The 12,440-nt window shown below is 43.9% G+C and overlaps 1 long non-coding RNA gene across 2 annotated transcripts in view; it reads left to right on the forward strand.

The window, feature by feature from the left end:
* The first annotated feature begins 502 nt into the window (after positions 1 to 502).
* LOC138428902 (uncharacterized) overlaps positions 503 to 12,440 on the forward strand; it is a 60,453-nt gene continuing 48,515 nt past the window's right edge. For both annotated transcript variants that reach the window (XR_011252613.1, XR_011252612.1), the window contains exon 1: positions 503 to 898. This is a non-coding gene — a long non-coding RNA (uncharacterized lncRNA). The remainder of the gene's footprint in view (positions 899 to 12,440) is intronic.

Raw genomic sequence — 12,440 nt, forward strand, 5'->3', positions numbered from 1 at the left:
CCTTTCACCTTCCCACGTCCCTAATCGAATTTTTACATTTCATTTATATGTTGTTAGTCAGCTCATCCTTGTGTTTTCTTTCTCTTCTCTCCTTGAACAGCTTCCCCTCGGGGTCTACCACCTGTGATTATGCCTCCCAAGCAGCCGAGCCGAGCAGTATTTAATAACAGGGGTGCTCCCCTGACAGCGGTTTTGATAAAGGTGGTGGGGAAGCATCTTTCCTTCAGGGCTGCACTTGGAGAGAAAGCCTCGCCAGGTATCACAATCTAAGATGCTCCAGGCTCCACCTGTAATTACACCTTCTCCACCTCACCTCTCCACCTCCCTTTCAGAGAAAAACTATAGCAGGTGACACTCACCTCCCCAGTGGGGGAGGCGCCGATGCCTCAAAGTGGAGCCGGCAGGAGTTCAGTAGGGAAATAAAATGCACATTCCATTTTTTATCTGCGCTGCGGGTGCTGTCAATACCAGAAGAGGACTCCTGGCTGCCCTCGGAAAGATCATTCACTTGGGCGGTAAAAACAACAACCTTTACGTTTTTAGGGAAGCTTGTTTCCAAAAGAAATTCTGCCTCCATTACAGGCCGTTTTAGACCCTAAGCGATATGTTTGCACTTCCACAAGAATGTTTACCGTTCCCTGCGGGGAACCGAGGCCAGCCGGGGCTGTTCGGAGTTAGTGACTGTGATCAAAGCTCACGACTTCAGCTCAGGGAACCGACAGGTTTTGGAGTGGAATTTTAAGTCACTAATTGGCTCTGCAGGTGCCTTTGTTTTTGCGTTCCACTCCCTAAGTGCCCGTGTCTGTCTTGGGCTGGCCTCCCTGGGTGCTAGAGAATTCTAAACAAGCAGAGGCCCGCAGAGTGTCCCAGGAAGGTGCTGTCTGTCCGTCAACTGAAGGTGAGCGTGAAGATTCTTTCCGAGAGTCTTTTGTCGCTTTAATTTGTCACTTTAATTCTGCGTGCCTGTGTTTTGGTATAATTATGGTATTTACCTACTAGGTTCAGGCGAAGATTAGGCGGGATAAGGCAGATAAACTCAGCAAGTGCACAGCGGCGTGTTCCTGCTCGCTAAATGGGGGTTGTTTTCCTTTGGTGTTCTTTCCTCCCGATACACAAGTGGGGAGCAAAGTCCTACATGGAGGATGGCGCTCCTTGCTTCTCCCCAGGAAGGAACCACCGAGGAAACACAAAGAAACCTTCTGAAATCCTCAGCACCATGGCAAAGTAATAGTTGGAGGGCTCCCTCGTTGCTTTTCTCTGTTTTGGCTGTGCCGGGTCTTCTCTAGTTGGGGTGAACGGGGGGGCTACCCTCTCGCTGTGGTGCACACGCCTCCCCCTGTGGTGGCCTCTCCTGTTGTGGAGCATGGGTTCTAGGTGGACAGGGCTCAGTAGTTGCAGCTCCTGGGCTGAGTAGTTGTGGCACATGAGCTTAGTTGCCCCTTGGCATGTGGGATTCTAGTTCCCAGACCAGGGATGGACCCCTCATCCCCTGCACTGGCAGGCGGATTCTTAACCGCTGGGCCACCAGCAAATGACCCCTCTTGTTGCTTTTCAATCCATGGTTCCCTCTTCTGCCTGATACTCACAGGGCCAGAGATGCACCCTCTTTCCAAGGATGCCTATTTCGTTTTCAGACTTCAAAAAGTTTTTGTTCACTCTGGGCTCAAACTATCTTAATGTGTTGTGATGGATGGGATTGCAATTAAGTCAAACCTTAGGATGGAGAATTGAATGCTTGGGTCCCTTCCAGCTCTGAGCGTCTTATGAATCCTGTCTTTTTCTCATTCATAACACAGGAGGAGTTATTACTTCCCCTGACACCACTTCTAGGAGGATTGACTGTAACCACGTTGGTTTCAAAAATGCTGAACAATTTAAGGGATATTCATTAATGTCCCATAGACGGAGGAGCCTGGTAGGCTGCAGTCCATGGGGTCGCTAAGAGTCAGACACGACTGAGCCACTTCACTTTCACTTTCATGCATTGGAGAAGGAAATGGCAACCCGCTCCAGTGTTCTTGCCTGGAGAATCCCAGGGACGGGGGAGCCTGATGGGCTGCCATCTGTGGGGTCTCACAGAGTTGGACATGACTGAAGTGACTTAGCAGCAGCAGCATTAATGTCTTGGGCAACACATGACATGTTTAGTTCATTTTTAGTAAGACTGATAGAAGTTTTTCAACCCCAAAATACAATGAATAGTAGGAAATTACCCCATGTGCTTATTATCCAGCTTCAAAAATCACAGTTTTTCTTTTTCAATAATATAACGATATATTAGTTTCAGGGGTACAGCATAGTTGATTTAATATTTTTATAGATTGTACTCGAAAGTTATGACGAAATAATGGCTAAGTTTCTCTGTGCTGTATAATATATCCTTGTTGCTCATTTATCTTATTATTTTTTTAAAATGTATATTTATTTATCTGGCTGTGCCGGGTGTTAGTTGTGGCACACAGGATCTTATCCTTCTGTGGAATGTGGGGTCTTTAGTTTGTCGCATGCAGACTCTTAGTTGTACATGTGGAATCTAGTTCCCTGACCAGGGATCGAGCTCAAGCTCTCTGCATTGGGAACGTGGAGTCTAAGCCACTGGACCACCAGGGAAGTCCCAATCCTTTATTTCATGAACAGGAGTTTGTGGCCCTTAATCCCACACCCCTATCTTGCCCCTCCCACTTCTCTCTCCCCACTGGTAACCACTAGTATATTCAAAAATTACCACTGATTTTTAAAAAATCTTGTTATGTGATTTCTTAACCTTGTTCCCACCTGTTTTCCTCTCCAGCACTTTCTAGGTTGGCAGTGCCTCTATTGAAATAACCGCTGGACTGTAAACTGAAGGCAGAGGGCATGTCTGTGTTGTCCACCATTATTTTACGAGTGCCTGGTACTGCCCTGGTCATGATAGTCTCTTAATAATAATAAAAGGCTGCTGAACTAAAAAACAAAACAGCCTTTGGGGCTGTAGCACTCTCTCAAATATTGTGTCCTCTGGAGGGTAGGAAGTTGGTTTTTCTTGCATACCAAGGAGTATGAATCATGATAATAAAAATTAACTGACTACCGTTGGCTGCTGAGGGAATTATGGAAATCCTTTGGGCCCCTGCTGGGTGGAGTGTTGGTGCCAAGTGGGCCTTATTGTGTCATTGGTTTGGATGAGAAAACACCCCCGGATCCTCTTCAGGGTGTGCTCTCAGGGTTTCCTGAGAGTAGAGATGGGTACCACCTTGATGCTTCTCTCTCAGGATTTGGCTTTGTGATTCTTCAGTGCGCCAGGCTCTCCCCAAAGTCAGGTGGAGCATCAGTGCTGCTTCCGAGGGGAGCATGAGAGCATCAGCGATCGTGATGAGTCCCTTCACCTCCTGTGCCTTTTCGCTCATCAGTAAAATGAGTTTCTTCCAGGGGCCGTTGGGAGTTATAAGGAAATAATGAGTGCCAGGCATAGGATCATTGTTCTCACAATGTTCGTTTTTGTTTTCCAAGTGTTCTGGAAGTAATTGAGTATGAGCATGTGACTTTTGAACCCACTGAGTAGCCTTCCAGGCCTGACCTCCACAGTCGTCCATGCTTTAGTGACACCTCTCGTGTCCCAGGCATCATTCTGGGTACAATGGCCTGGTTGGGAAGTTACTGGAGGGAACTTAAAGCACTGAAGGTGGTGTTTGTGATAAGTTGTTCTTCTTCAGGTGTTCCTTGCTGCCCTTTCAGAGCCAGAACATGGGCCTGAAGGAAAAGTGGTCTGTTATGGGGTGGAAATTGTTGGTTATTCTTGATATTAAAAGGTTAACAGTGTGCCATTCATTCTTAACTAGTTAACTAGTCTCCAGTCTTGCCTTGCGTACTGTGGGAACTCAATCAATTCTTCACCAAGGTAATTCATGTATTCATGAATGGATGTGTAGGGAGGTTAGCCCTTGCTTTGTCAAGGTATTCTGGAAGAATCTCTTTTGACACAAGCAGCCAGGAGTAGTAATTATTTTTACTGAATGAAAAGAAAAACCATGCATAAGAACCGCAAAAGTATTGCCTCACCTAAGGAAAGAGAGAAAAAGAAAAAAATTATTCCTTTTCCTCTTGCCTGCGTTTTTCTGGCACTCCATGCTTAAAGAACTGCTAGGGCTTCTCTGGTAGCTCAGCTGGTAAAGAAGCTGCCTGCAGTGCAGGAGGCCCTGGTTCAATTCCTGGGCTGGGAATTTCCCCTGGAGAAGGGATAGGCTACCCACTCCAGTGTTCTCGGGCTTCCCTGGTGGCTCAGACAGTAAACAATCCGCCTGCAATGTGGGAGACCTGGGTTTCATCCCTGGGTCGGGAAAATCCCCTGGAGGAGGGCATGGCAACCCATTCCAGTATTCTTGCCTGTTGAATCTCCATGGACAGAGGAGCCTGGCGGGCTACAGTCCATGGGATCACAAAGAGTCTGATACGACTGAGTGACTAAGCACAGCACAGAGTGTCTTCTGTACAGCACAGTCAGTTACCAAAAAATGAATCCGGGTATGGCCTGTGGGGAGATACTGCTCAATACTTACAATGGATGAGATCTAATTTGCATTAAAATTTGGCAGTTGACCAGTGGGATGTCTCGGCTTCTTCCTGTTGATACCCACTTCACCTCCACACCTTTCCCAGGCAGGCAGAAAGACTTCCTGAGCCTCACAGCTACATTCTTACCTTAGTCTTTATAAAAATGTTATTAATTAATTTTTTATTGTAGTTGTGTTAGTTTTTGCTCTCCAGCAACGTGAACCAGCGGTACATATAGATACATCCTCTGTTTGTCCCCACAGAGCATTGAGTCCCCTGTGTTTCACAGTAGGTTCTCACTCTTACCCTAATCTCAATTGCCATTTCTTCACGACCAAAGCTTCTCCATTAGTGGCAGACACAGCTTGAGATTTGGCAATTTCCTTTTTTTTTTTTTGGTTCTTTCTCTGACTACTCGTTGCCAGAGGCAAGGTACTCAGAGACTTCACTGAGGGGTGGGATAATGGAAAAAGGCCCCCCAAAGAAGAAGGAGATGCTCTGTCTCTCCTCCTAATTCCCACCCCCCCCCCCCCCCGTTCCCTCCCTCCCAATGTCTGTCTCTCTTGTTCTTTTCTTAACACTAATGTGGCGGAATGAATCATCTAACTTAATACTGGTGAGAAGAAAGTCATAAACAGGAAGAGGGGGTGTGGAGAAGGGGAGAAAGGTGAGTAGGACGGGAGATTAGAAAGCCTACGTCTGCTCCCAGTGGAGGATTGTCTGTGTTCGTGCAAGCATGCTAAGTCACTTCAGTCGTGTCCAACTCTTTGTGACCCTGTGGACTGCAGCCCACCAGGCTCCTCTGTCCATGGGATATTCCAGGCAAGAAGACTGGAGTGGGTTGCCAGGCCCTCCTCCAGGGCAGTGGAGGAATCCAGGCTGGAACTACTTCCCTTTGGTGCACTTCTTGGGAATCCACCTCCCAACACTGTACAAAGGCCAGTCTTTGTACAGTGGCATCCATTAGGATAAGTGCAGAAGTAAGAGGGCACCTGGGAGCCATGAGCTCCCAGGCCACACCCATGCTGTTGGGATCTGGGAATGATGCGTTTCAAAAAAGAGCCTATTGACCACGGAGGAATTAAATGAACCCTGTAGTCTCTCTTCCCGGCTTTCCCTCACACAGCGTTCTTACTGGGCTGTATTTGTTCCCTTTGCCTCATCTTCATCTAGAATCAATAGCCAGAAATGATTTCCCCTGACCAGTGTAAATTACACACAGGCGTGATGAGGCGGTTCTGTGGCAACTGGGCTGGGCAGTTCCCAGGCTGTCCGTCCTGAGACACGTTCATCACGCCAACCCTCTTGGGGCCTATGGACTGGGTAATGTGACCCCAGGGCCTGGGAAATGGTGGTGTGTGTGCTAGTTAGCAGGGAGTCAGCGCTCTGTCTCTCCAGGCCTGCGGAATTCTGGAGTGACCATGGGAAGAAAATCACACCAGAAACAGATGCTCGTGTCGCCTTAAGACAGAAGAGAAGCAATTTCTTCTTTGCTTTCACATGCTCTTCCGTTTTATAAAATATTTATTTTTATTTATTTATTTGGCTGCACCAGATCTTAGTTGCAGCATGTGGAATCTTCTCGTTGGGACATGTGGGATCTAGTACCCTGACCAGGGATTGAGCCTGTGCCCCCTGCATTGGGAGCACAGAATCTTAACCACTGAACCATCAGGGAAGTCCCTGAATTTGAGTATTTGAATGTGGTACTAGTGGTAAAGGACCACTTGCTAATGCAAGAGATATAAGAGATGTGGGTTCAGTCCTTGGGTCGGAAAGATTCCCTGGAGGAGTGTAGGAAGACCCACTCCAGCATTCTTGCTGTAGAATCCCATGGACAGAGGAGTCTGGCAGGGTATATATAGTCCATGGGGTTGCAAAGAGTTGGACACGACTGAAGTGACTTAGCACGCACGCACCTGGCAATGTTAAGAGCCTATCATGTAAGTCCTTCCAAGTCCTTTCCCTGTTTAAAAGCCCCAGAACAAGTTGCTGGCTCTTAGAATTTGAGATTTAAATTAGCCTGCGGGCTTCCTATAATGGGGCCATTCTGAGTGTGCAAACCTAGCCTTCTCTCTTTCTTATTTTACCTACTTGGCCTAGGAGGGAAGAGACAGGGAACAGATTTTGGTCTATGGTGCTCGTGGAGTATTTCCAGATGCTAAGTGTATAATCCCTTTGGTTCTGCTGTACCTGCCAAAGGAGCAGAACAACCATGTGCTACAGCATAGAACAGAGAGTCAAACAAAAGTGTGACACGGTGCTGTGCTTGTGGGGGGATACAGGGTCATTGGCATGCGTACAGACTGACATTTTTTCCCCCTTTGTGTGTAATTTTAAAGAATTTTGAATGGAAAGATAGTTGAGGGGAAAAGGGAAAAGTGATTTGATGGATCAAAAAATATCTATTAATGGTGTATTTCACTGGTTCTAATGAAAGGAGATTTTATGAAAATTGTTGATCAGTGACTAGAGTTGTGTTGACCCGGGAGACAAAGGTGAGCGCTCACTCAGGACGGGTGGTTGGGAAATTGAACTCAGTGATCCATTGTCTTCTCTCTCACCACAAAGTGGTGTCAGCTTTTTTGGGGGCTGCTTTCTCAACAGTGGGAGGTGATGGGCCACATGCAAAGATAAACAGGAGAAGGAATTCCTGGTGGTCCAGTGGTTAAGACTCTGCCTTTCAGTGCAGGGAGTACAGGTTTGATCCCTGGTTGGGGAACTAAGATCCCCAAATCAAAAACAGAAGTTGCTGTGGGAGCCTGATGGGCTGTAGTCCATGGGCTTGTAAAGAGTTGGACACCACTTAGCGACTAAACAGTGACAACAGCAACAAAGGGGCAGTGGACCTTACACGTTTGCAACTCTGTAGACCACAGAGCTGCACTGGTATCTTGGTGTCTTTACTGGGCTGTGTTTGCTGTTTTTTTGTTTTTGTTTTTTCCCACTGTGTTTCTCACAGTCCTCAGTGTGGAACTCGAGTTTGTGGTTCAGTTTAGAGAGCACCTAGAATGTTTCAAAAGTGTTATAGAAAGTCATCAAGCATTTTGTTTTTCCTGGAAAACAATTTTATTTAAACTCATCACTTCCATTTGCAATATCATCATCTTTTACATCATACATTTATATTTTATTTAACATAAGTTTTCAGAGTCCTTTATCATTTTTGTCCTGATCTTCAGAACTGCTAGTTGATTGTGAGTGTGGCTTGAGGGCAGGGATATAACAAGTGTTTCCAGGAAGTGAAAACTGAGCCAAATTCAATGTGAAATACATTGATATTAATAAGTTCTCAAGCAAGTAGTGAACACAGTACATGTGGAGTTAAAGTACCAACTGTACCATGTAAATAATATCTGTGTTTCTTCTTTGGTGGGAGTGAGGATGAAATCACCTATGCAAAATTCTTTGGAAGACTTAGGTTGTGTTTTAAAAATTCTGTTCGGGGACGTCTCAGGTGATTCAGCAGTTAGGATTCCGTGCTTACCGAGGCGGGCTTGAGTTCAGTCCCTAATCAGGGAACTAAGATCCCACATGCCCGGTGATGCAGCCAAAAATTAGAAATAAGTTAAAAAAAAAAAAAAAGAAAGAAAGAAAAATTAAAAAGTCTGTTTGTATTTTAAACTTAGAGAAATTCCCCTCTCATACTTTAGCCTACACCTTAGTGAATATAAAACTGACAACTTACAGTGTTGATCCAATTAGTATTCAATTATATTTCCCAGATAAACAGCTGGAGGCCATCACTTCAGTGACAAATGTGTTTGATTTGACTTAATCACCACCACAAGGCACATCATTTTCCAACATTTTGCTGTAGTATCATTTTAATAAGTAAAGTGATTCACCCTAGAAGAGGAGAGAAAAATAATGTAAAACGCCGAGACACAAAGGGAGGATTAAGCTAGGATGGAGTGAGAAAGATATCCGAGCCTTTAAAAATTCTTACCTTCATTGAACACATAACCTTGATACCGAAAAGTGTACCAATTTTAAGGGTATACCGTACAATGAATGATCATGATTTCATCATATCCAGGCCACGAACTAGAATATACAGCAACGCAGAACCACACTCACATACCCTCAGTAAGCCTTCCTCGCTCAAAGTAACCAATATCACTTATATCTCTCATTGTTTTTAAGGATGTTGGCCATTGTCATTCTGGAAGTTTCTCAACCAGACTCTTCTGAGGAAGTCCTTGGTATGCTTGTTGACTAATGTTTCCATGAGTCAGGCCTAGATTTGAGTGTGTTCCAAAGTTTAATAGTGGCTGGGAAGAGAGCAGAAGTTGGGGGTGGATGGTGAACTAAGGGTTCTGATGAAACTGAAATTGCGCAACTCAGGTTGCGACTTGAGCCCCCGTGCTAGGACTTGAATCCAGCCAAAACCCATGATCTTCCACCTGAGATCATACACCTAGTTTTAGCACTTAATGAAGCTCAGGTTCTTGATGTCTCATTGCAGAAAGAATTCAGTGAGACAAGGCGGTAGGTGAGAAATGGATTCATTTAGAGAGAAACACACTCCACAGACAGCGTGTGGGCCATCTCAGAAGGCAAGTGTGACTTCAAAATAAGGCATGGTTAGTTTTTATGGACTGAGTAATTTCCTAGGCTAATGAGTAGAAAGATTATTCCAGCTATTTTGGGGGAAGGGGCGGATATTTCCAGGAATTGGGCGGCCACCCACTTTTTGGCCTTTGATAGTCAGCCTTGAAACTGTCATGGTGTTGATGGATGTGTCATTTAGCTTGCTGATGTATTACGATGAACACATACTGAGGCTCAAGGTCTAGTGGAAGTTGACTTTTCAGCCATCTTGGACCTATTTGGTTCTAATCAGTTTATGTCATGTCCTCAGGCTATGTCATTCTTTCAGAGTTTATTCCTTGTTCTCTTCCTTCCTCGTCCCAAACAACCATCCTTCCCCCTCCATGTCGGGAGAAGCCAAAATGCTCTCTTCTCCTGCTACTTACCTCTTCAGCATGAACACAGGCAGACACCTGATCTACTTCTTCTCTGGGTTACTGTGAAGCTCTAATGATGTAATGGATATGAAAACACATTGAGTGGGATAAAGTACTATGCAATTATTACATCCCTTGGCCAGTGTGATGGAGAGACATCGATTGCAGAGGGAGTTATTTTGAACAAGAGGAAGACAAGTACACATATTTCTAAACCAAAAAAGGTACTGATCATAATGGTTTTAAATGGCCCTAAATGTTTCTCTTAGTTTGGAGATGCGCCATTAGCTTAACTCTATAGCCATAGCTGCAGGAAAGCCAGAGTCATGTACTGACATCCATATCTTAGAACCATAAACCTGGCCACTTATAAACAACAGGAATTTATTTCTCACAGTGCTGGAGACTGGGAAGTCCACGATCAAGGCACTGGCAGATTTGGTGTCTGGTGAGAATCTGCTTCCTCATTCTTGGTCATCTTCTTACAACCTCCTCATGTGGTGGGCAGCCTCTGGGGTTTCTTTCATAAGGACATTGACCCCATTTATGGTGGCTTTGCCCTCATGATCTAATCACCTGCCAGAGGCCTCACATCCCAAAATCATCACATTGGGGATGTGTTTTAAGATATGAATTTGGCGGAGATACAGTCAGTCTATAACACTCTATATGATCTCACTGACTTTATTTTTATTATACTTTTGTACAATCCTATGTTGATCTAACTGACTTTAACCTGTTGTGTATATGATCTTATTTCCCTAATTGCATTCAATTTATCAGAAATGTGAACTGTTGATTATTAATGACTATTGGTCTGATTATGAACACATTATCAGAGTACTGGGAAAAAAATCAAGATATATAACCTACTAATAGAGAACTATTTTCACATGAAAAGGAAGCATATTCTAATATTTATGATGTGAAATAATGGCGCGATGGTGCTTTGGTTAGGTTTCAGGCAACTTTTGGAACATAGACAGGTAGTGAATAGGCACCGTGTTAGCCCTTGGTGTTCTAATGGTGAACAAAACAGTCATGCTCCTTTCCTGGTGATATTTCAAACTTCTCAGCATGTTTTTCTATCTTTCTTTTTTAAAAGTAAGCTTATTTATTTATTAGACTGCACCAGGTCTTCGTTGCAGCACGTGGGATCTTTGATCTTAGTTGTGGCATGTGGAATCTAATTCCCTGATCAGGGATCGAACCTGGGCCCCCTGCAGTGGGAACACAGAGTTTTAGCCACTGGACCATCTGGAAAGTCCCTCTTGACTTATCCTTGACAGAGGAAGATATAATTTATCATGGTTCCTACTAATGGCTGGGTTTGTGCATTGCGTATTAGGTTCACTTAAGTACTGGGTCCAACGTGCTTCTCAGATTCAGTGAATAAAGCTCCAAAGACTGTTCCACAGTGTGGAGCAAGTTGACTCTAAGAAGATTCTGCTGGTGGAGATGGGACCTTTCATTCCCACAGCCCAAGGTTCTAACAGGTATAGGAAGTGAAACCTTACATTCAGCTCCCAGGATGCACGGCTCCAATAGCTCTTCCTGGGTGCCTCCCTCCCTAGGAATTTATCTTCCAGAGGGTATCTTTCTCCTGTTCTTCCACTGGCCCCACCCATTTCCTGGGACCACTTATTTTCTGGGGGTGACTGGTTCTGACTGGATGTTTTATTTATTTATTTATAATGTTAAAGATTTTTTAAAAGGTTCCAAATTTAGAGTTTCAGTTAACATCATAGTGTTATTTTATGAATTGTATAGCATTTAGAGGTTGCAAAGTCCTTTCACAGTCATTACTACCTTCGCCTCAAAACAATACTGTGGGATGAATGATCTATTTTATGGAGGAGAAGACCAAGGATCCTGGAGGTGAAACTACTTGGACCATTAGCAACAGAGGTGAAACTTTCTACTTGGATCATTAGCAACAGAGGTGAAACTTTTAACTCTTCTGCTTGATTTAAATGGTTATGGGCACATACTAGATTTTGACCAAAAGAATAGGATAAAAAGTCCAGAGATAAACCCACCCACCTGTGGCCACCTGATCTATGACAAAGGAGGCAAGAATATACAATGAAGAAAAGATAGTCTCTTCAGTAAGTGGTGCTGGGAAGACGGGACAGCTACATGTAACATCATACAAAAAATAAAATACATAGACAAAAATAAACCCCAAATGGATTAAAGACCTAAATGTAAAGCTGGAAATTGACTGAATGAGTTTTAATGAGCCCTTGATCTGGGTGAGGAGAGAGAGAGCTTGGAGGAAGAGGAATTTCACTCGGATGGCCTCAAAAGCCAGCATTCTTGCAGGAGAGGGTATCTCTCTCCGGTTTCTGAAGATACATACCTGGAACCAGAGAGCAAATATGAGCAAACGAAGGAATGCTGTGTGTCTGCTTTCAGCTCACGGGGCATCAAATTGTCTCTTTTTTTTCTTCCAGTTCCTTTGCTTCATAAAGGACAATCTTCCCAATTATATCCAGAAGTAGGTTGACCACCGGTCCTATTTTCCTATGGAGTTGTGAATTTTAATTTTTTTCTGTGTTTTAAGCGGCATTTTAATTAAAAGCTGTGAAAGGCTGTTTCAGGGCTGCTCAATAGATGTTATTTAAAACTGGAAGCTGAATACAGCCAACTTCTGCTTCATATTATAATCATATTTATCCTTTTCTCCTTCAACCTCAACCTGTCTTTTCTACTTAATGAAGTTCTTTGTTTTCTCTCATTACAAGCATTATTTCTGTTAGATACTTTGAGCTTTTCTATTCCTATTTAAGTACAATTGGAAGGCAGCTTTATTCTACCAGTCTACTACTGTCTCACAATTAACCCTATTTATCTAAATCAAATTGTGTTCTTTTTCTATTCTTGATATATATGAACATACAACTCCCCTTTTGAACTCTAATTTTGTTATTTATTTAT

The sequence above is a fragment of the Ovis canadensis genome, chromosome 24, assembly GCF_042477335.2.
Source record: "Ovis canadensis isolate MfBH-ARS-UI-01 breed Bighorn chromosome 24, ARS-UI_OviCan_v2, whole genome shotgun sequence".
Taxonomy (NCBI): domain Eukaryota; kingdom Metazoa; phylum Chordata; class Mammalia; order Artiodactyla; family Bovidae; genus Ovis; species Ovis canadensis.